Genomic DNA, 23,217 nt, shown 5'->3' on the forward strand with positions numbered 1-23,217 from the left:
TGAAAATGCTCTTGAAATCTTTCTCGATAAAATGATACAAATGATACAAATAGTCATCCAGAAATACAAGCTTGTAGGAATCACCAAAATATTGCATAAGAGTAATGAAGAAGGAATGGCCTTACCAAATGTTTTAAAAATATTACAAAGCTATGGTAATTAAAAGAGTTTGGTCCTGGGACTGTGGCCTAGGCAAATATGAAAATAATTAAGGATAAAGCAGCATGTAAATTTAAGAAAGACAATAATGGTAACTAAAAAAAAAAAAAAAAAAAAGATGTGCAGGCAGCTGATTAACCATTTTTAAGAAGCCAAGAAAGTTGTTTAATATATATCATTAAATGAAAAACAAGCAAGTTGCAGAACACATGTAAGACTCTCATTACTCTGATTTTTGTGAGTATGTGTGTGTGAGAGTGTGTGTGTGCACACATTGAATGTTTCTGAAAGGGCCCAAGAAGCTATTAACCTGGTTGGCAACACTAGGAGCCCACACAGTAAAGGTTTGGAGCAATAACTATTCTTCTTAATACACTGATTTGTAATTGTTGAAATGCTTACCCTTAATGAGCAGATTTTTATAATAAAACCTTTAACACTAGTTAATAAAACTAGAAAATTTATTCTACTTCATGAAGCTTTCCCTCACTGAATTTTTCTTTCACATGTAGCTTTTCCTATTCACTGGATACTAATAATGATACTAATATTCTCACTGCCATTATTTATATTAACTGCAAAATATTTTTTGTTATTCAGTATATTACTTGAAAATATATGTCAACTTTAGAGCAAACTCACCAATTTTAAATACCTCAGTTACTATTAATATCAACTTTGGTTTTTAACCTGCAATGTGTAGAAACCAGACTGCATCAATCTTTCCTTAGACATGCAAGTGTTTTACCTCATCAAGTTTGTCACTGATGATCTCTTGTATCTTCTCAAGGGCCCAGGATATTTCTCTGATTATACACATGCCTTTACTCTTATTTTCAATGAAAGGTCATCCTTCCTCAAGAAAGAGTCAAAAGGGAGCCCAGAATGCTTGAAGTAAGACCACCATTTCCCAGCTCCAGTTGTTTCTTGGCAGGTGTGAAATGGAGGTCCTTGGACACCATCTTCTACCTCCCTGAAGAGCCTCATCACCATCATCTGCCTTGAGACACCTTAGGTCTGGTTTTGCAATTGATCACAACAGGAAGCCTTATGCACCCCGTTATCCTATTCTGTTTCCATCTCCCATCCTTCCTAATCTCCTTAACTCTTTCCACTGTGCCCACTGGAATGCAGTGTTTATTGTCTATCCTCCTTGTGACTCACATTTTCAACATTGTCTCCAAATGGTCCTTTGCATTCTTGCTCTACTTGAAACCTTTGTTCTTGGAGGATTCTATTTCTCCTATGCTCTTCTCAACTGTTGGAGGTTTTCTCTCCACAATTTTTACTACTGCAAGTAGCAGGAGTAGGCTCTCTCCTCCCTAAAGAGCCCACGCTTTGAATCTCATGCCACTGGACCATAAAGCTAATAACTCATTCTGGTAACAGACCCTAAGATTTGTTTCCCTCATTTTCAAGTGTATTAGCTCTTGGCTCACTCTCTCCAGCACTACTCCTGACTTCTTTCTGATTTCAATACTCACATGTGCAATTCCTCCCTAACTCTGTAAGAGATTTGAAGGTAGTTAAACAGCTGTCCTCCAGTGACTCTGTCTTGCACACTTTTAGGCTGCTCATTTCCATTGTCCTTACCTTGACTGTATCATTATAATAATTTAACCCCTTGTTAATCTCAATTTTATTCATCTTCCTATCAGACTTTCAGCTTTGTTTTCCAGTTCACTTTCTCTAGCTCTGACCTCCAACAATCTTTAATCTCTCTTGCTTTGCTGTAGTCAAAACCAACCCAAGTTAAATTCAGATCTCTGTTGATTCTGAACTTGTATCCATGCAACTGAATGTGGCTGAAGAAAAAACACACATCATGTTTACTCTTCTCACTTTAAATTCAAGACCACTAATCTCAAGTAAGCAGTTAGTCCTGCCAGTCAAAAACAATATGGCCCTCTGCTCGATGTAGTCTCACACTGTCCTAGGGGACTCATTCATAACTTTTGTTCTCTTCTCCCAACTCTTCCACCATACCACCCTTCATATACTCAGCTAATGCATCTGCTTCTTATTTCACTGAGAAAATAAAGGAGTCAGAAGAGAAGTTCCTCCACTCTCCTCCTTCCCCAACATCTAACCAACTACCACTATCTACACTCTGTTTTCCCGCTAATGTCTATAGATGAATTAATTGTACTACATCCTATGTCTTCCCACATTAAGAATATAACTCTTTCAATCCTGTTTTGGAAATGTATTGTATTACCTCTTTACAAGATAATTCCTATAAATATAAAGTATAATATTTTTCCTTCCATTATAACAACGAGAAAAACAACTTATGTAACAAAAAGCACTTGAAAAAGGCCTTGTTTTGATGTCACTTCCCCCAGTCACTGCCCTATTCCCCTTAAAGTAAATCTTCCCCCAAAATTTGGTTGTGATGTCATCAACATGGTGACATAAGACATCCCCTGAGAAAACCTCTCCAGAGATTTAGCAAGTAAAAGGGCACATCCTCCTTGCTAGAACTCCAGATGGTATAGACTGGAGGACTCCACAAATGCTGAATCAAAGAAAGAGAAGCATATCAGGTAGGAAACTTCCATCCCAGACCTCCCAGTCCACTCCCTCTCCCTCACTCAGTCCCGCACAGCTTGGCAGGTGCTCTGAGACAGTGGCCTGGAACCTCCCATGTCCTACCAGGGACACAGACTTTAGAGCCCACCCTTAGCCCACACCTTATGAAAAACTAACTCAAAATGGATCAAAGGCCTAAATGTAAGATCCAGGACCATAAAACTCCTAAAAGAAAACATAGGGAAGCATCATCAGGATCTCATGGTAGGCAGTGGTTTCTTAGACTTTACACCCAAAGCAAAAGCAACAAAAGAAAACAAATAAATAAATGAAAACTCAAAATTAAAAACTTCTGGGCATCAAAGGACTTTGTCACAAAACCAAAAAGACAATCTACTTAATGGGATAAAATATTTGGAAACCACATTTCCAATATGGGTTTAATATCCAAAATATACAAAGAAATCTTACAGCTCAACAATAAAAAGACAAACAACCCAATTAAAAATGGGCAAAAGACATGTATAGACAATCCTCCAAAGAAGATATACAAATTGCTAAAAAGCACATGAAAAGATGCTCAACATCAATAGCTATTAGGGAAATGCAAATCAAAACAACGAGATACCATTTCACACCCACTAGAGTGGCCACTATTTAAAAAGAGAAAAATACAAGTATTGGAGAGAATGTGGAGAAATAGGAATACTCATTCATTGCTGATGGGAATATAAAATTGTGCAGATCCTGCGGAAGAGTGTGGTATTTCTTCAGGAAGCTAATATAGAATTACCATATGACTTGGTAATCCCACTACTGGTTATATACCAAGAAGAATTGAAAGCAAGGAGTTGAACAGATATTTGCATACCCAAGTTCATTGAAGCATTATTCACATTTGTCAAAAGATGGAGGCAACCCAACTCACCCTCTCCATGTGCATGAGTGGGACTGCCACTCTCTCAAGCCCTGAGAATAAAACATCTTTCTGTAGATGATGCTTAGTCTTTGAAATCTAATAAAGTAGACCCTGTAGGTTTTCGGACTCATTTGGGTCTGGTGACCCCTGTTCTCCTTTCAATTTCTCCCTATGGCAATGGAATGTTTATCGTATGACTTACTGTCCTTTGTATATTGGGAGTAGATAACTAGTTCTAGTTTTCACAGGTCTACAGCCAGAGGGGAATATTGCCTTAGGACAAACCACACCTGTAACTGATTTTGAAAAGCCTTTGTACTTTGTATTGTACTAAAATGATCTAAGGCTTTTGTGATATTGTAATGGAATTAACGTATTTTGCTTATGGAAAGAACATGTCTTTTGGGGGTCCAGAGGGTGGGGAGTACTGGTTTGAATCTATTATGTACCCCAGAAAAGCCCTATGTTCCTTTAATCCAATCTTGTGGGGGCAGACCTGTTGTGGATGGGACCTTTTGATTAGGTTATTTCCATGGAGATGTGACCCTGCCCATTCAAGGTGGATCTTAATCCAATTGCTGGAGTCTTCTATGAGAGGATAAAAGGTAGAGACACTTTGGAGAGAGCTCAGAAAAGCTAAGAAAGAAAAGACCCTAAGAGAAGGCCATTTTGGAACCAGAACCCAGGAGAAGAAGGACCAGCAGATGTTGCAATGTGTGTTCCCATGTGACAGAGGAACCCCAGATGCCATTGGCCTTTCCTCTGAGAAGGTATCTACTTCTTGATGTCTTAATTTGAATATTTTCATGGTCTTAGAACTATAATTTTGCAATCTAATAAATCCCATTGAAAAAAGTCAATCCATTTCTGGTATATTACATTTGGGCAGCTTTAGCAAACCAGAATAAATTTTGGTACCAGGAGTGAGGTGGTGGTCAGGCTCTCCCCAATCCCCAGGGAATGTGCTCCACCCTCTCTGAGGCCTGGGGCAGCAACACTTTTCCTGAACAATGCAGCAGCCAAGTTTCCCTCAATTCCCCAGGCATCTGAGAGCCCTTGGGTGGTAACATTCTTCCTGAACAGCGAGGCGGAAGGCTGGCTCTCCACAAACTCCAGGATAAACTCACCCTCTCCATTTTCATAGTTGGGTCCGCTCTTCTGGCCCAAAGTTTCTTGGCTCCAGACCTTAGCTTCCATTCTTCTTCCTTTGAAGTTGTTTTTCCTTCAATCTGTCCCTTTTATGTCCCTTTTAGACCAAGCTGCCAGTGTTTCCATTCATATAAGATCTTGCAAAAAAACTTGTCAGTTTTATATGCAACATTACAGGGGTCCATGCTTTTGGACAATAGGACCTTCCACAAATTCTTTTTGTATAAATGCATTTCCAATCCTGACTCCCACTGACATGGCTCACTGGTTCTTACATGTTCTGTTAAATCCTCACATGGGGCACTAGCCTCTGGGATTTCCCTTTCTGGAAGCCCAGAATATTCCAGCCCATCAGTTTCTGGTTTCCTTGTACCCAAAAGTTCAGCTTTCAGCTTATCCCTTTCCTCTCGCATTTTGTTATAAGCTGCTAGGAGAAGCCAGGCTGCACTTTCCATATTTAGTTTGAAAATTTCCTTAGCTCAATATCCCAGCTCTTTGCTTCCAAATTCTCCCTTCCATCCAACGCCAGGACTCAGTTTTGCTCAATTCTCTGCCACTTTGAAACAGGGGTCACCTCTTTTCCATTTTGCAATGACACATTCATCATTTCTATCTAAGGCCTCATTAGAAGTCCCTTTAGTGTCCATATTTCCAACAGTCTCTCAAAGCAATCTAGGCCTTTTCTATTGAGCCCCTCACAATTCTTCCAGGATTTTCCCCTTGCCCATTTAAAAAGTCATTCCAGCATTTTTGGTATTTGCAAACTCAGCAGCACCCCACTCTCACTACCAAAATCTGTTCTGGTTTGCTAAAGCTGCCCAAATGCAATATACCAGAAAGGGGCTGGCTTTTTCAATGGGGATTTATTAAGTTACAAACTTACAGTTCTAAGGCCATGAAAATGTACAAATTAAAGCATCAAGAGGTAGATACTTCTCTGAGGAAAGGCTGATGGCATCCAGGTTTCCTCTGTCATGTTGGAAGGCACATGGTGATGTCTGCTGGCCTCTTTTTCCTGGATTCTTGTTCCAAAATGGCTTTCTCCCAGAGCATTTTCTTTCTTAGCTTCTCTGAGCTCTCTCCAAAGTGTCTCTGCCTTTCATCCTCTCATAGAGGACTCCAACAAGGGGATTAAGACCCACCTTCAATGGGCAGGATAGCATCTCCATGGAAACAACCCAATCCAATGGTCTCACTGACAATAGGTCTGCCCCCACAAGATTGGATTAAAAGAACATAGGCGGTGGCGGGGCAAGATGGCAGACTGGTGAGCTGTATGTTTTAGTTACTCCTCCAGGAAAGTAGGTAAAAAGCCAGGAACTGCGTGGACTGGACACCACAGAGCAATCTGTCTTTGGGCATACTTCATACAACACTCATGAAAACGTGGAACTGCTGAGATCAGCGAAATCTGTAAGTTTTTGCGGCCAGGGGACCCGCGCCCCTCCCTGCCAGGCTCAGTCCCGGGGGAGGAGGGGCTGTCAGCTCCAGGAAGGAGAAGGGAGAATTGCAGTGGCTGCTCTTACTGGAAACTCATTCTACTGATTCAAACTCCAACCATAGATAGACTGAGGCCAGACACCAGAGACTCTGAGAGCAGCCAGCCCAGCAGAGAGGAGACAGGCATAGAAAAAAACAACACGAAAAACTCCAAAATAAAAGCAGAGGATTTTTGGAGTTCTGGTGAACACAGAAAGGGGAAGGGCGGAGATCAGGCCTTGAGGCGCATATGCAAATCCCGAAGCAAGGCTGATCTCTCTGCCCTGGGCACTTTTCCTTAATGGCCCTGGTTGCTTTGTCTATTAGCATTTCAATAACCCATTAGATCTCTGAGGAGGGCCGATTTTTTTTTTTTTTTTTTTTTTTTTTTTTTAAATCCTTTTTGCTTTTTCTAAAACAATTACTCTAAGAAGCTCAATACAGAAAGCTTCAAAGAATTGAAATTTGGGCACGTCAAGTCAAGAGCAGAACTAAGAGAGCTCTGAGACAAAAGGCAATAATCCAGTGGCTGAGAAAATTCACTAAACAACACAACTTCCCAAGAAAAGGGGGGTGTCCGCTCACAGCCACCATCCTGGTGGACAGGAAACACTCCTGCCCATCGCCAGCCCCATAGCCCAGAGCTGCCCCAGACAACCCAGTGTGACGGAAGTGCTTCAAATAACAGGCACACACCACAAAACTGGGCGTGGACATTAGCCTTCCCTGCAACCTCAGCTGAATGTCCCAGAGCTGGGAAGGGGGAGCAGTGTGAATTAACAGAGCCCCATTCAGCCATCATTTGAGCAGACTGGGAGCCTCCCAACACAGCCCAGCAGCCCAGAACTGCCCTGGGGGGACGGCACTCACCTGCGACATAGCACAGTCATCCCTCAACAGAGGACCCGGGGTGCACAGCCTGGAAGAGGGGCCCACTTGCAAGTCTCAGGAGCCATACGCCAATACCAAAGACTTGTGGGTCAGTGGCAGAGACAAACTGTGGCAGGACTGAACTGAAGGATTAGACTATTGCAGTAGCTTTAAAACTCTAGGATCATCAGGGAGATTTGATTGTTAGGGCCACCCCCCCTCCCCGACTGCCCAGAAACACGCCCCACATACAGGGCAGGCAACACCAACTACACACGCAAGCTTGGGACACCAATTGGGCCCCACAAGACTCACTCCCCCACTCACCAAAAAGGCTAAGCAGGGGAGATCTGGCTTGTGGAGAACAGGTGGCTCGTGGACGCCACCTGCTGGTTAGTTAGAGAAAGTGTACTCCACGAAGCTGTAGATCTGATAAATTAGAGATAAGGACTTCAACTGGTCTACAAACCCTAAAAGAACCCTATCAAGGTCAGCAAATGCCACGAGGCCAAAAACAACAGAAAATTATAAAGCATATGAAAAAACCAGACGATATGGATAACCCAAGCCCAAGCACCCAAATCAAAAGACCAGAAGAGACACACCTAGAGCAGCTACTCAAAGAACTAAAGATGAACAATGAGACCCTAGTACGGGATATGAAGGAAATCAAGAAGACCCTAGAAGAGCATAAAGAAGACATTGCAAGACTAAATAAAAAAATGGATGATCTTATGGAAATTAAAGAAACTGTTGACCAAATTAAAAAGATTCTGGACACTCATAGTACAAGACTAGAGGAAGTTGAACAACGAATCAGTGACCTGGAAGATGACAGAATGGAAAATGAAAACATAAAAGAAAGAATGGGGAAAAAAAATTGAAAAACTCAAAATGGACCTCAGGGATATGATAGATAATATGAAACGTCCGAATATAAGACTCATTGGTGTCCCAGAAGGGGAAGAAAAGGGTAAAGGTCTAGGAAGAGTATTCAAAGAAATTGTTGGGGAAAACTTCCCAAATCTTCTAAACAACATAAATACACAAATCATAAATGCTCAGCGAACTCCAAATAGAATAAATCCAAAAAAACCCACTCCGAGACATATACTGATCACACTGTCAAACATAGAAGAGAAGGAGCAAGTTCTGAAAGCAGCAAGAGAAAAGCAATTCACCACATACAAAGGAAACAGCATAAGACTAAGTAGTGACTACTCAGCAGCCACCATGGAGGCGAGAAGGCAGTGGCACGATATATTTAAAATTCTGAGTGAGAGGAATTTCCAGCCAAGAATACTTTATCCAGCAAAGCTCTCCTTCAAATTTGAGGGAGAGCTTAAATTTTTCACAGACAAAGAAATGCTGAGAGAATTTGCTAACAAGAGACCTGCCCTACTGGAGATACTCAAGGGAGCCCTACAGACAGAGAAACAAAGACAGGACAGAGAGACTTGGAGAAAGGTTCAGTACTAAAGAGATTCGGTATGGGTACAATAAAGGATATTAATAGAGAGAGGGAAAAATATGGCAAACATAATCCAAAGGATAAGATGGCCGATTCAAGAAATGCCTTCACGGTTTTAACGTTGAATGTAAATGGATTAAACTCCCCAATTAAAAGATATAGATTCGCAGAATGGATCAAAAAAAATGAACCATCAATATGTTGCATACAAGAGACTCATCTTAGACACAGGGACACAAAGAAACTGAAAGTGAAAGGATGGAAAAAAATATTTCATGCAAGCTACAGCCAAAAGAAAGCAGGTGTAGCAATATTAATCTCAGATAAAATAGACTTCAAATGCAGGGATGTTTTGAGAGACAAAGAAGGCCACTACATACTAATAAAAGGGGCAATTCAGCAAGAAGAAATAACAATCGTAAATGTCTATGCACCCAATCAAGGTGCCACAAAATACATGAGAGAAACATTGGCAAAACTAAAGGAAGCAATTGATGTTTCCACAATAATTGTGGGAGACTTCAACACATCACTCTTTCCTATAGATAGATCAACCAGACAGAAGACCAATAAGGAAATTGAAAACCTAAACAATCTGATAAATGAATTAGATTTAACAGACATCTACAGGACATTACATCCCAAATCAACAGGATACACATACTTTTCTAGTGCTCACGGAACTTTCTCCAGAATAGATCATATGCTGGGACATAAAACAAGCCTCAATAAATTTAAAAAGATTGAAATTATTCAAAGCACATTCTCTGACCACAATGGAATACAATTAGAAGTCAATAACCATCAGAGACTTAGAAAATTCACAAATACCTGGAGGTTAAACAACACACTCCTAAACAATCAGTGGGTTAAAGAAGAAATAGCAAGAGAAATTGCTAAATATATAGAGACGAATGAAAATGAGAACACAACATACCAAAACCTATGGGATGCAGCAAAAGCAGTGCTAAGGGGGAAATTTATAGCACTAAACGCATATATTAAAAAGGAAGAAAGAGCCAAAATCAAAGAACTAATGGATCAACTGAAGAAGCTAGAAAATGAACAGCAAACCAATCCTAAACCAAGTACAAGAAAAGAAATAACAAGGATTAAAGCAGAAATAAATGACATAGAGAACAAAAAAACAATAGAAAGGATAAATATCACCAAAAGTTGGTTCTTTGAGAAGATCAACAAGATTGACAAGCCCCTAGCTAGACTGACAAAATCAAAAAGAGAGAAGACCCATATAAACAAAATAATGAATGAAAAAGGTGACATAACTGCAGATCCTGAAGAAATTAAAAAAATTATAAGAGGATATTATGAACAACTGTATGGCAACAAACTGGATAATGTAGAAGAAATGGACAATTTCCTGGAAACATATGAACAACCTAGACTGACCAGAGAAGAAATAGAAGACCTCAACCAACCCATCACAAGCAAAGAGATCCAATCAGTCATCAAAAATCTTCCCACAAATAAATGCCCAGGGCCAGATGGCTTCACAGGGGAATTCTACCAAACTTTCCAGAAAGAACTGACACCAATCTTACTCAAACTCTTTCAAAACATTGAAAAAAATGGAACACTACCTAACTCATTTTATGAAGCTAACATCAATCTAATACCAAAACCAGGCAAAGATGCTACAAAAAAGGAAAACTACCGGCCAATCTCCCTAATGAATATAGATGCAAAAATCCTCAACAAAATACTTGCAAATCGAATCCAAAGACACATTAAAAAAATCATACACCATGACCAAGTGGGGTTCATTCCAGGCATGCAAGGATGGTTCAACATAAGAAAAACAATCAATGTATTACAACACATTAAAAACTCGAAAGGGAAAAATCAATTGATCATCTCAATAGATGCTGAAAAAGCATTTGACAAAATCCAACATCCGTTTTTGATAAAAACACTTCAAAAGGTAGGAATTGAAGGAAACTTCCTCAACATGATAAAGAGCATATATGAAAAACCCACAGCCAGCATAGTACTCAATGGTGAGAGACTGAAAGCCTTCCCTCTAAGATCAGGAACAAGACAAGGATGCCCGCTGTCACCACTGTTATTCAACATTGTGCTGGAAGTGCTAGCCAGGGCAATCCGGCAAGACAAAGAAATAAAAGGCATCCAAATTGGAAAAGAAGAAGTAAAACTGTCATTGTTTGCAGATGATATGATCTTATATCTAGAAAACCCTGAGAAATCAACGATACACCTACTAGAGCTAATAAACAAATTTAGCAAAGTAGCGGGATACAAGATTAATGCACATAAGTCAGTAATGTTTCTATATGCTAGAAATGAACAAACTGAAGAGACACTCAAGAAAAAGATACCATTTTCAATAGCAACTAAAAAAATCAAGTACCTAGGAATAAACTTAACCAAAGATGTAAAAGACCTATACAAAGAAAACTACATAACTCTACTAAAAGAAATAGAAGGGGACCTTAAAAGATGGAAAAATATTCCATGTTCATGGATAGGAAGGCTAAATGTCATTAAGATGTCAATTCTACCCAAACTCATCTACAGATTCAATGCAATCCCAATCAAAATTCCAACAACCTACTTTGCAGACTTGGAAAAGCTAGTTATCAAATTTATTTGGAAAGGGAAGATGCCTCGAATTGCTAAAGACACTCTAAAAAAGAAAAACGAAGTGGGAGGACTTACACTCCCTGACTTTGAAGCTTATTATAAAGCCACAGCTGCCAAAACAGCATGGTACTGGCACAAAGATAGACATATAGATCAATGGAATCGAATTGAGAATTCAGAGATAGACCCTCAGATCTATGGCCGACTGATCTTTGATAAGGCCCCCAAAGTCACCGAACTGAGCCATAATGGTCTTTTCAACAAATGGGGCTGGGAGAGTTGGATATCCATATCCAAAAGAATGAAAGAGGACCCCTACCTCACCCCCTACACAAAAATTAACTCAAAATGGACCAAAGATCTCAATATAAAAGAAAGTACCATAAAACTCCTAGAAGATAATGTAGGAAAACATCTTCAAGACCTTGTATTAGGAGGCCACTTCCTAGACTTTACACCCAAAGCACAAGCAACAAAAGAGAAAATAGATAAATGGGAACTCCTCAAGCTTAGAAGTTTCTTCACCTCAAAGGAATTTCTCAAAAAGGTAAAGAGGCAGCCAACTCAATGGGAAAAAATTTTTGGAAACCATGTATCTGACAAAAGACTGATATCTTGCATATACAAAGAAATCCTACAACTCAATGACAATAGTACAGACAGCCCAATTATAAAATGGGCAAAAGATATGAAAAGACAGTTCTCTGAAGAGGAAATACAAATGGCCAAGAAACACATGAAAAAATGTTCAGCTTCACTAGCTATTAGAGAGATGCAAATTAAGACCACAATGAGATACCATCTAACACCGGTTAGAATGGCTGCCATTAAACAAACAGGAAACTACAAATGCTGGAGGGGATGTGGAGAAATTGGAACTCTTATTCATTGTTGGTGGGACTGTATAATGGTTCAGCCACTCTGGAAGTCAGTCTGGCAGTTCCTTAGAAAACTAGAGATAGAGCTACCATTCGATCCAGCGATTGCACTTCTCGGGATATACCCGGAAGATCGGAAAGCAGTGACACGAACAGATATCTGCACGCCAATGTTCATAGCAGCATTATTCACAATTGCCAAGAGATGGAAACAACCCAAATGTCCATCAACAGATGAGTGGATAAATAAAATGTGGTATATACACACGATGGAATACTACGCGGCAGTAAGAAGGAACGATCTGGTGAAACATATGACAACATGGATGAACCTTGAAGACATAATGCTGAGCGAAATAAGCCAGGCACAAAAAGAGAAATATTATATGCTACCACTAATGTGAACTTTGAAAAATGTAAAACAAATGGTTTATAATGTAGAATGTAGGGGAACTAGCAGTAGAGAGCAATTAAGGAAGGGGGAACAATAATCCAAGAAGAACAGATAAGCTATTTAACGTTCTGGGGATGCCCAGAAATGACTATGGTCTGTTAATTTCTGATGGATGTAGTAGGAACAAGTTCACTGAAATGTTGCTATAGTATGTAACTTTCTTGGGGTAAAGTAGGAACATGTTGGAAGTTAAGCAGTTATCTTAGGTTAGTTGTCTTTTTCTTACTCCCTTGCTATGGTCTCTTTGAAATGTTCTTTTATTGTATGTTTGTTTTCTTTTTAACTTTTTTTTTCATACAGTTGATTTGAAAAAAGAAGGGAAAGTTAAAAAAAAAAAAAAAGAAAAAAGACAAACAAGGAAAAAAAAAAAAAAAAAAAAAAACGATGTAGTGCCCCCTTGAGGAGCCTGTGGAGAATGCAGGGGTATTCGCCTACCCCACCTCCATGGTTGCTAACATGACCACAGACATAGGGGACTGGTGGTTTGATGGGTTGAGCCCTCTACCATAAGTTTTACCCTTGGGAAGACGGTTGCTGCAAAGGAGAGGCTAGGCCTCCCTGTATTTGTGCCTAAGAGTCTCCTCCTGAATGCCTCTTTGTTGCTCAGATGTGGCCCTCTCTCTCTGGCTAAGCCAACTTGAAAGGTGAAATCACTGCCCTCCCCCCTACGTGGGATCAGACACCCAGGGAAGTGAATCTCCCTGGCAACGTGGAATATGACTCCCGGGGAGGAATGTAGACCCGGCATCGTGGGATGGAGAACATCTTCTTGACCAAAAGGGGGATGTGAAAGGAAATGAAATAAGCTTCAGTGGCAGAGAGATTCCAAAACAAGCCGAGAGATCACTCTGGTGGGCACTCTTACGCACACTTTAGACAACCTTTTTTAGGTTCTAAAGAATTGGGGTAGCTGGTGGTGGATACCTGAAACTATTAAACTACAACCCAGAACCCATGAATCTCGAAGACAGTTGTATAAAAATGTAGCTTATGAGGGGTGACAGTGGGATTGGGAATGCCATAAGGACCAAACTCCACTTTGTCTAGTTTATGGATCGATGTGTAGAAAAGTAGGGGAAGCAAACAAACAGACAAAGGTACCTAGTGTTCTTTTTTACTTCAATTGCTCTTTTTCACTCTAATTATTATTCTTGTTATTTTTGTGTGTGTGCTAATGAAGGTGTCAGGGATTGATTTAGGTGATGAATGTACAACTATGTAATGGTACTGTAAACAATCGAAAGTACAAATTGTTTTGTATGACTGCGTGGTATGTGAATATATCTCAATAAAATGATGATTAAAAAAAAAAAAAAAAAAAAGAACATAGGCTTTTCTGGGGTACATAATAGATTCAGACCAAGTGTCTACCAACTGATGACGACATCAACAAAATGTGATCATATAATGGAATATTATTCAGCCATGAAAAGGAGTGAAGTCCTGATGCATGCAGCAACATGTAAGAAAGCTTGGGAACATTATGTTGTCTGAAATAAGCAGACACCAAAGGATAAACAGTTTATGATCTCACTGATATGAACTAATTATAATAACAAACTTGTAGAATTAGAATCTAGAATATAGTTTACCAGGGGATAGATGAGGGTTAGAGAATGGGGATTTGATGCTTAATTTGTACAGAATTTCTGTTTAAGTTGATTGTAAAGTTTTGGAAATGGATAGCGGTGATGTTAGCACATTATTGTAATTATAATTAATAGCACTGAATTATATAAGTGAATGTGGTTGAAAGGGGAAACTTTAGGTCACATTTTTTACTAGAATAAAAATTATAAAGCATAGAACTGTATAACTATTGTAGACAATGGATTATAGTTACAAGGATAAGAATGTTCTTCATGAATTGTATCAAATGTATGAAACTAACACAAGATGATAATAATAAAGTAGTATCTGGAAAAATAGATCTAATGTAAACAATGTATGAGAGTTAGTAGTACTATTTTAATAATAATAGGCTGGTATCTGAAAAAATACATCTAATGTAAACAATTTACAATAGGTTAATGGTACTATTTTAATAATTTTTCATGAATTGTAACAAAGGTAATTACTGTTAAAAAATTAGTACATTTACAAAAAAAAATGCTATCAATTATAACAATTGTTCCACCTAATGCAAAGTACTGGTGGTGGGGTGGAGTATGGGAATCCTGTATTTTATGTACAATTGGTCTGTAAACCTACAGCTTCTCTAATAAAAAAAAAATTAAAATTGGTTATCTCTAATTCCTCTCATCACATTCTCACACTCTATCTTAAGCCCAATTCAAGAATGTTTTTCCCCTCCACATTTCCATAAAACTTGATTTTATCAAAGCCATCAGTTATCTCCAGATTGTAAATCCAGTCATCACCTTTTGACTTCTCAGCAGCATTGAACAAAGGTGATCACTACTTCTTTGTGAAACTTTTTATTTGCATGATTGCCACACTCTCTTTTTGGTCCTCTGATTTATTGGTTCCTCCTACTCCTTTCGGCAGATTTCTGTTCAAGTCCTTAAACTCTAAATATTAGTGTGTCTTAAGGCTCTGTCTTTGAACATTTCCTTTTCTCTGTTGGCTGCCCCTTCCCACTCTGCTTTACCCTGTGATCCTTTCCCCGACTACCATCTGTGCTGCTTATTCTGCTCCACACCGCACTTTCAGACCCATGCCTGTTTCAGAAGCTTCTTCCTACTTCTTCCACCTGGAAACTTTTTCTCCTGAATACTCGCATGGCACATTTGCTCACCTCCTTTAAGTCTTTGCTCAAATATCACTTCTTTCAGTGAGGCCTTCCCTGAAAACCTATCTAACATTTCAACATGTCACCCAGCTGGCAGCTCTTGCTCTCTTCCTGCTTTTTTTCTCTATAAATCACCTTATCTAATATGTAACTTATTTATTTTCTTTAGTGTCTACTCTGCCTCCCATACTATAAAGTAAGAAATATGAGGGTGGGATTTGCTTTTTCACCTCTGTATTCTTTGTTGAATAGATGAATGTGCATTTTCTATCTGTGTAGTATTTTTGTCACTTACCAGATATAAATAAGCAAATCACTGATTGTGGATATTTAGGCAGTGGGGGAACAAACTTCGAGAAGAGTAGAAACAAGGTAGTGTTACACCACACTCTACACTAATGTGTACTTTTAGCCCTAGTTCTAGGCATGAAGATTAGATGAACTGTCTTAATCCTTTGTTGCCTAGAAAACATAAAGGGTCACATTGGAAGAAAGTAATTATAGTATTTTATTACTTTGACACTAAAGTCCTCAAGTTGAAAGACTGAGCGTTCTAAGCTTCTTTGCAAATGCTCTAACGTATATATTCACTCAATTGAAAGATTTTATATATCCCTTTTGAATGGTCCAATGTCCAAATTGCTGGGATTATGCTCCTGAAAGTCTATTAAGCCTATTGGTAAAAGGAACAATAGGGTCTAATATATAAAAATTACTCCACCTCAGATTTCACATGTATTCTGAAGACTTTTTCAATTTTTAAGTATTTTATTTTTAAAAATTACTTGTGCTTAAACAAGCAGACAAACATGGAAAACCCTTTGCTTTTTCCTTAAAATGTAGCAGGACTCAATGTGATAAGAGATACTGCTGCCGCCAGGTTTGGTGAATAAGTAAAATATTCTGCCTCTACTCTCCTGCTGGGTAACTTCATAAGATTAACTTCCTGTTAATCTCTTGTGCATTGTAACTAAATATTTATGTTATTTATTAAAATGTCTCAAATGTCAATTCATTCACTGAAAAGAATCAACTGTTCTGAGTTTGTAATACCATTTTTATTTAAATCGTCTTCCCTTTAATTAATTTTGATTATATTAATTTTTTGTTCTTTCAAATGAATGCCTGAAATTCCTTTCAGATTAAGCTTTCATGATAAAGTGCTTGTCAAATAATCTCAAGCAATTTGTAAAAATTATATACAGATAACCCTTCTACATATTTACAGAAGCTTATTAATCCCATAATCATAATAGCTGAGTTAAGACAATGTGAGAACACTGGCCTTGACTGGTTATTTTTAGCCAACACAATGATTTAATTAAATCATTTTATAGTCAATGCAATTGATTGCCTAACTGTAGAACAAGAATGGTTGAAAATAATAATGAACAGACTGGCTAAGGCCAAATAAACATAGGGATATGTGTGTGTATGCACAATCTGCATGCATACAAATATATAAAGCTATACAAAGACGTATGTATCTATATGTCTATATTTATCTCAAAACTCCACCCTAGAATTAGTCACATATTCTCTCCATAATTCCTGATATGATAAATAGGTGAAATAATCCCTCAGCCATTTTTCAGAAATGTTAAGTGCTAATATAAAATAGATTGTCACCTCTCAGATGAAGTTTGAGTATCGCCTCACTTGTCCCCTGGCTGAAAAGCACTGCCTACAATTCTACCATCACTGATGAATTGTTCAAGGTAACTCTTTTCTCATATTAAAATAAGACTACTCTTTGTAGAAGAGAAACCCACTATGCACTACTCAGCCATTAATAACTTAAGCAAGCATATCTTGCATTCGTATATAATATCTCAGTTCACCAAAGGTTATTTTTATCAATATTCTGAGCATGTAGTGAGTATGGAAGGAAAGCTGCTTTTGTGGCTTTTATAAGTGAAGCTACAAAGTTACAGAGCTGGGTCACTATCTGTGGAAAATTGACATGGAGTGGGCATGGCAGTGAGAGGGTGAGAAGACCCAAAAGCTTGTATAAGGGTACAAAAGGTCAGGGATGGTGGGCGCAGTTGGCTGTATGGTACAGACAGCTAAAAAGGCAGGTTAAAAAGGTGGAGGAGAGGAAGGCAAAAGCTGCTGTAGCATATTTAATTATTTAATCTAGTGCTAGCCCTGCATGACTGCATACCATGACAGTTATGGAAGTAATAAATATAATTATTAATATTATTTATGCCCTCCTACTCTCCCTGGGAAATTGGTAGATTCACAAATGTCTTCTAGCAGGAAAACATAACCATTAGAAAAGCTAATTAAAATCTGGGATTTTTATTTGGCTTGAAACCTTCACAGGTGTCAATCTTTCTTAATTAAGGATACAGTGAAAAAAACATCCATATTACTCTAAGCCATTTTGTGTACTGTGAAATTGCTTTTTCTTCTCAAGAAAATGTGAAGTCATTTCTCTTTCTGAACACACATTCCAGACATTTTAAATGGATATTTCCTCAAAGAGCTGCAAAGACCACAAAGGATTTCCTCGAAGTATTTTCACTTTTATAAATAAACAAACAAAAAAGGGTATTACATATATGCATGTAAGAAAAAATTAAATCTATTAACTATATATGCAGTTGAATAAATATAAATTTAATTGACATGTGCATATAAATAGGAATTAAATCTGTGGGAATGTATTTAATATATGTATATGTAATATACATATATTAATATTATTGTTTAAATATTATTTATTATTGCTGCTTTTTCCAAAGACCTCAGACTATTTCCTGCACATTGAATTAACCTTCAGTATTTCTTCAAAGTAACTAGAAAAATACCATTAGCTCCTTATTTGTGTTTTCTTGTGTGTTTATTTTTTAAGGGAAAAGAAATTGAAATATATAATAACAGAACAAGTTGTTTCATTGGTCACTCAACAAAGATGCATTTTTATACAGCAACATGCAGATTCCATAAAAAAATATAAGATAGATCTGATGTGGGTGTGTGCGTGTGCGTGTGCACGTATGAGTGTTAAAACAGTGTAACTGACTCAGTGCTCAAACACATTCACATTGTCAAATATAAATTGTTCTAGAACTTTCAAATTATTGACTATTAGAGATAGAACATTTATATCAGTGATATCACCTTCATTTTAAATTAATTATGTAACTGTCTCGGAATTTCCTTCAGAGCTGGACTCGTGTTCTTGACTTATCATCAATTGTTCAGTATTAAGGGAAAAATAGTCACTGACTAGCGAGGAATTGTCAGTAGGCAATGAGAGTTTATAGCATTTTCTCCAGAGGTTTGCAAAAGGTTCATAATCCAGTAAGATCATGGTTGTAGGCAGAAGCTAGCCAATGTTTTAGAATTAAAGACATTGCAATCACTAAAGAGAGCCTTAGGCCAGAATTCTTGCAGAAGAATTCTGAGGAACTCCTGATAAGCTTAGTCCTCCCCTGTAGCTTGTAACTGTTTGTCACTGCTCCTTAGCTGGTTTTACCTTATAATGTAGCATTCTAAGACTTCATGATCCCCATAGAGAGAAGAAAATCACATGAGGTAAACAGTACATAGGATTTGTAATGACATGCAGAAATTAGTTATTTTTGTATCACATAAGCTATCTGGACTTTAGGATTCTTGCTTGCACAAGTGAGACAATAATGTCTACTGCATGTGGTCAGTATGCAAATTCTATACCATAACACATGTGAAGCCCTTTATACATAGTAGATCCTCAAGAGATGCTATTTTTCTACTCAATTCCTCCAAAGAACAGGAGGAAAGCCAGTGTTTCATTGAGTGATTGTACACTAGAGAGTGGACAAGGGACGAATGATCAAGTCGTAGGTGGATGTACCATGAGAAACTGATAAGCATGAGACTGATCAAGTCCCTTCAACTCTCTCAGCCATAATTTTGTGGTTGTGCTAAAGATTCCTTCCACCATTAATCAGTGCATCTGGAATTTGTGAAGATGGGTGGGCAGAAGAGAAGGAAAAGGAAATGGGATTTGTTTAAGTCCTACAAGGAGAGAAACAAAAGGCTAGCAACTTTCTTCATAGTAATCATTTATCTATTTAACGATCACGTTTAAAATATACTCAATGATTTGTGAAGTTGCATGGCTGGAAGCAAGGGGACTGATATAGCCTGTGACTCCAAAACCCATGCTTTTCTTTTAAGTTGGCTTTTCTTAAGGGCATACAGCAGAAGCCCCAGGGGAGTTTTTTAAAATGCATGTTAGTGCTCTACCCCAAATGCTTGATTTTTCAACTACAGAGAGACAGCGAACAAGGTGTGTTTTAAAGATGTATCCTTGTTGATTCTGATGCCTCATTATTTCTCTAAGAAAAGTAAACAAAGATAAATAGTAAAGGAAAGAGGAACACTGGATGGTTATCTGAAAGGTCAGAAGGACTGATTTAGCTTGGTCCTGAGGTTGTGGCTGGGTGGTGGCAGAAAATAAGAGTTTTCATATGAAAGGCAAGTGTGCTGGTATGAATCTATTATGTCCCCCACAAAAGCCATGTTCTTTAATGAAATCTTGTGGGGGCAGACTTATTAGTCCTTTGATTAGGGTGGGACCTTTTGATTAGTTTGTTTCCATGGAGATGTGGCCCACCCAACTGTAGGTGAGACCTTTTGATTAGATCCCTTCCATGGAGGTGTGACCCTGCCCATTCTGGATGGGTCTTAATTAGATCACTGGAGTCACATGGAGAGAAGGCGCTCAGAGAAGCTGAGAGAGATATTCTGGGGAGAAGCTAAGATATGTAATTCACAGTTTGCCCTGTGGAGAAGCTAAGAGCTGACACAGACCTAGACACTTGGAGACACTGGGAGATGCAGACAGAAGGATGTTTGGAGTTGCTAAGCTAAGAGACGAAGGCCAGAGTTTGCCCCATGGAAGCTAAGAGAGGATCCCCAAAAGCTTAGAGAGAAATGCCCGAGGAGAACCAAGCAGAGAGCTGAGAGAAACTAAGAGACAGAAGCCCAGAGACATTTTGGAGAAAGCCATTGAGAAATGCAACCCGGGAACAAAGAACCAGCAAACATTAGCCACATGCCTTCCCAGCTGACAGAGGTGTTACGGATGACATCTGCCTTTCTTCAGTGAAGGTGTCCTCTTATTGATGCCTCAGTTGTCACTTTTATGATTTTAGAACTATAAATTTGTAACCTAATAAATCTCCTTTATAAAAGCCAATCTATTTCTGGCATTTTGCATAATGGCAGCTTTAGCAAACCAGAACAGCAAGGTAGAGATGTATTGAGCAGAGTATTCAAAATATTTTATATGTAAAACTGTGAACATCAGTCAGGGATCCCTACATTGGTTATAAGGTCATTAATCAAAATTTTGAAAGAAACCACAAAATTCAATTTAGATTTTTATCAATGATGACTTTTACTAAGTAGGAAAAACCTGAAATTTAAAAATTCAGTTTTTCTGTAAATGTTTAGGTTGAGAGTGACTTTAGAAAGCATAATAAACAACATTATGGTTATGATATATTTTTTAATTTTAACTGTAAGTTTGCAGAAATCATGGATCAACTGACATCTGTTTTTTCAATTAACCAAATTTAAGAGGCAGTTAGGAAGGAAAAGATGAATTTGCCAATGGATATTGACAAAAACTAGACCAGAAAGGTGGCAAATACATTTCACCCTAATTACAAAGTTGAATTGATTGTTAATGGCTTCAAGAGCATTCTGTTAAAGAAGGATTCTGAGGCCACATCCTGGCCGAACTAGAGTGCAATGATTCATTAGCAGTGTCTATCATGGACAATGAAGGGATGGTGTTTTGTTCTTTGCAAACCTGGTCTAACCCCCATGTTTGCATAGTCTGACTTAAACATTGCATTTATGAAACTAGAGTTCTTTATGCCATGTAACCCTGTTATAAGTAAGTGATCATGTTTTGTCCATGTTTTATGGTTAAGAAAAAGGTAGATTTTGCCAACAACTGAGATAATAAATGATTGAGTCAATTAAAGATCTTATTCAGGTGTGATAAAGTATAATTAAGCCAATAACAACAACAAAGAAAACACACTAGAGATTTGATTCCTGCATAGTGACTAGGAAATTAAGTAGCTGATTACATCATCATCACCATCATCGTTATCATCATATCACTACTAACATTTACTGAGACAACACTATCTGCCAACCAGTATACTAACATGTAATTCTTGTCTTTCGTTGATCCCAGGAACTCTTGGAATTAGTTACAATTCTGCTTATTTTACAGATAAAGAAACTGAAATTTTAAGTTTGTTAGTTTTCTAAAGTCACAGATATTATTCAACTTTGAACCCATTGCCTAGTTGCCAATCTCTTATTTATTCCTAATTCTCCCCAGATGAGAAAGTACAGAGTTCAAAAGTTTCAGATACCCTTTTGTTCCAGTTTGCTAAAGCTGCCAGAATGCAATTTACCAGAAATGGATTGGGTTTTACAATGGGGATGTATTAACTTACAATTTGCAATTCTAAGGCTGTGAAAACATCCAACTCAAGGCATCAACAGGACGATACCTGGACTCTGAAGACAGGCTGCTGGCATCTGGGACCCCTCTGTCACATGGGAAGGCACATGGCTGGCGTCTGCTGGTCCTTCTCTCCCAGGTGTCATTGCTTTCACCTTGTGGCTTCAGTGGCTTCCTATTTGTTTCCTGTGGGTCCTCTCTTAGCTTCTCCAGGACTTTTTTTTCTGTAATCTCCTCTCAGTTTCATTTCTTTTCTTCTGTATGTGTTTTATCCTTTTATAAAGAACTCCAGCAAGAGGATCAAGACCCAGTCTGAATAAGGCGGGTCACATCCCAATTGAAATAACCTAATCAAAAGGTCCCACCCACAATAGCTCTGCACCCACAGAAGTGGATTAAAAGCACATGACCTTTTCTGGGGTACATAATAGCTTCAAACTACCACAGCTTTAGAGAAAATATTGCAAAGATTTAGACTGATGTGGATTTATAGCTTAGCTCTGGCATAGTCTAACTGTGGGATTGTGAGGATCTTACTCTACTTCTCAGAGCTCCTGCATCTTCATCTGTAACCAGGATGAAATAATGTACTTCTTATGAAGATGTTGTAAAAATTACATAAAATAAAGGTGTTTAAAGCACATTGCACAATACCTGATCTTTAATAAGCATTTGCAAAGCTCTACAAATGATTAAATGTACCATAATTAGCAAATCCCAAAAAGTTTAAATTATATTGGTCTGACACTAGCAGTTAACCACAATTTTCTCTACCCCCAACCCTACCATTTTTAACCCTTCATGATGTTACCTAGCATTTATAAAACCCTTAAAAAATAACTTCTGTCACCTTATCCTTCATTTCAACAAGTCTGATTTTGTAAGTGTAAATTGTTGAGACTTATTAGAATTTTGATGGAAAGTTCCAAATTATCCAAATGCCAGTTATCCAGTTTTGTGATAAAATAATGAATAACATTTGTTATCATACTGAAGGTTGACTTATTTATCCTACCTATTGTTTTATAATTTGGTTGATCAATTCACAACTTATTTTCAGAAAGCATCCCTAACTAATGTATAACAGATCTATTCTAGATAATTGTTGTTTAAAAATTTAAAAACATTCTCATTAATATTGGACCCTGTTTCTGATGATGTGGCAGAGCCAGGGGTTCCTGGAATAATGGGTCAAAAGTTTCTTTGTTAGGATTTGTAATTTCCAATTCTTCCACCTATGTATTAACACTCCTTGTACTAATATATCTCTTGATATTGCTAGGAATAGGCATTCTGCTTCTTTGGTTACCATTTCAGTTCCCTAGAAAACTTGCCACATATCAACAACTGAATTGCAAATTGATTCTCTACCTAAACCTAGGTAATAAATGGGTGTCCTTCTGAGCCCCTTTAATGAAAGATTTCTAGTGAGTAATTAGTGATGT

The sequence above is a fragment of the Choloepus didactylus genome, chromosome 12 (genome assembly GCF_015220235.1).
Source record: "Choloepus didactylus isolate mChoDid1 chromosome 12, mChoDid1.pri, whole genome shotgun sequence".
Lineage (NCBI taxonomy): Eukaryota > Metazoa > Chordata > Mammalia > Pilosa > Megalonychidae > Choloepus > Choloepus didactylus.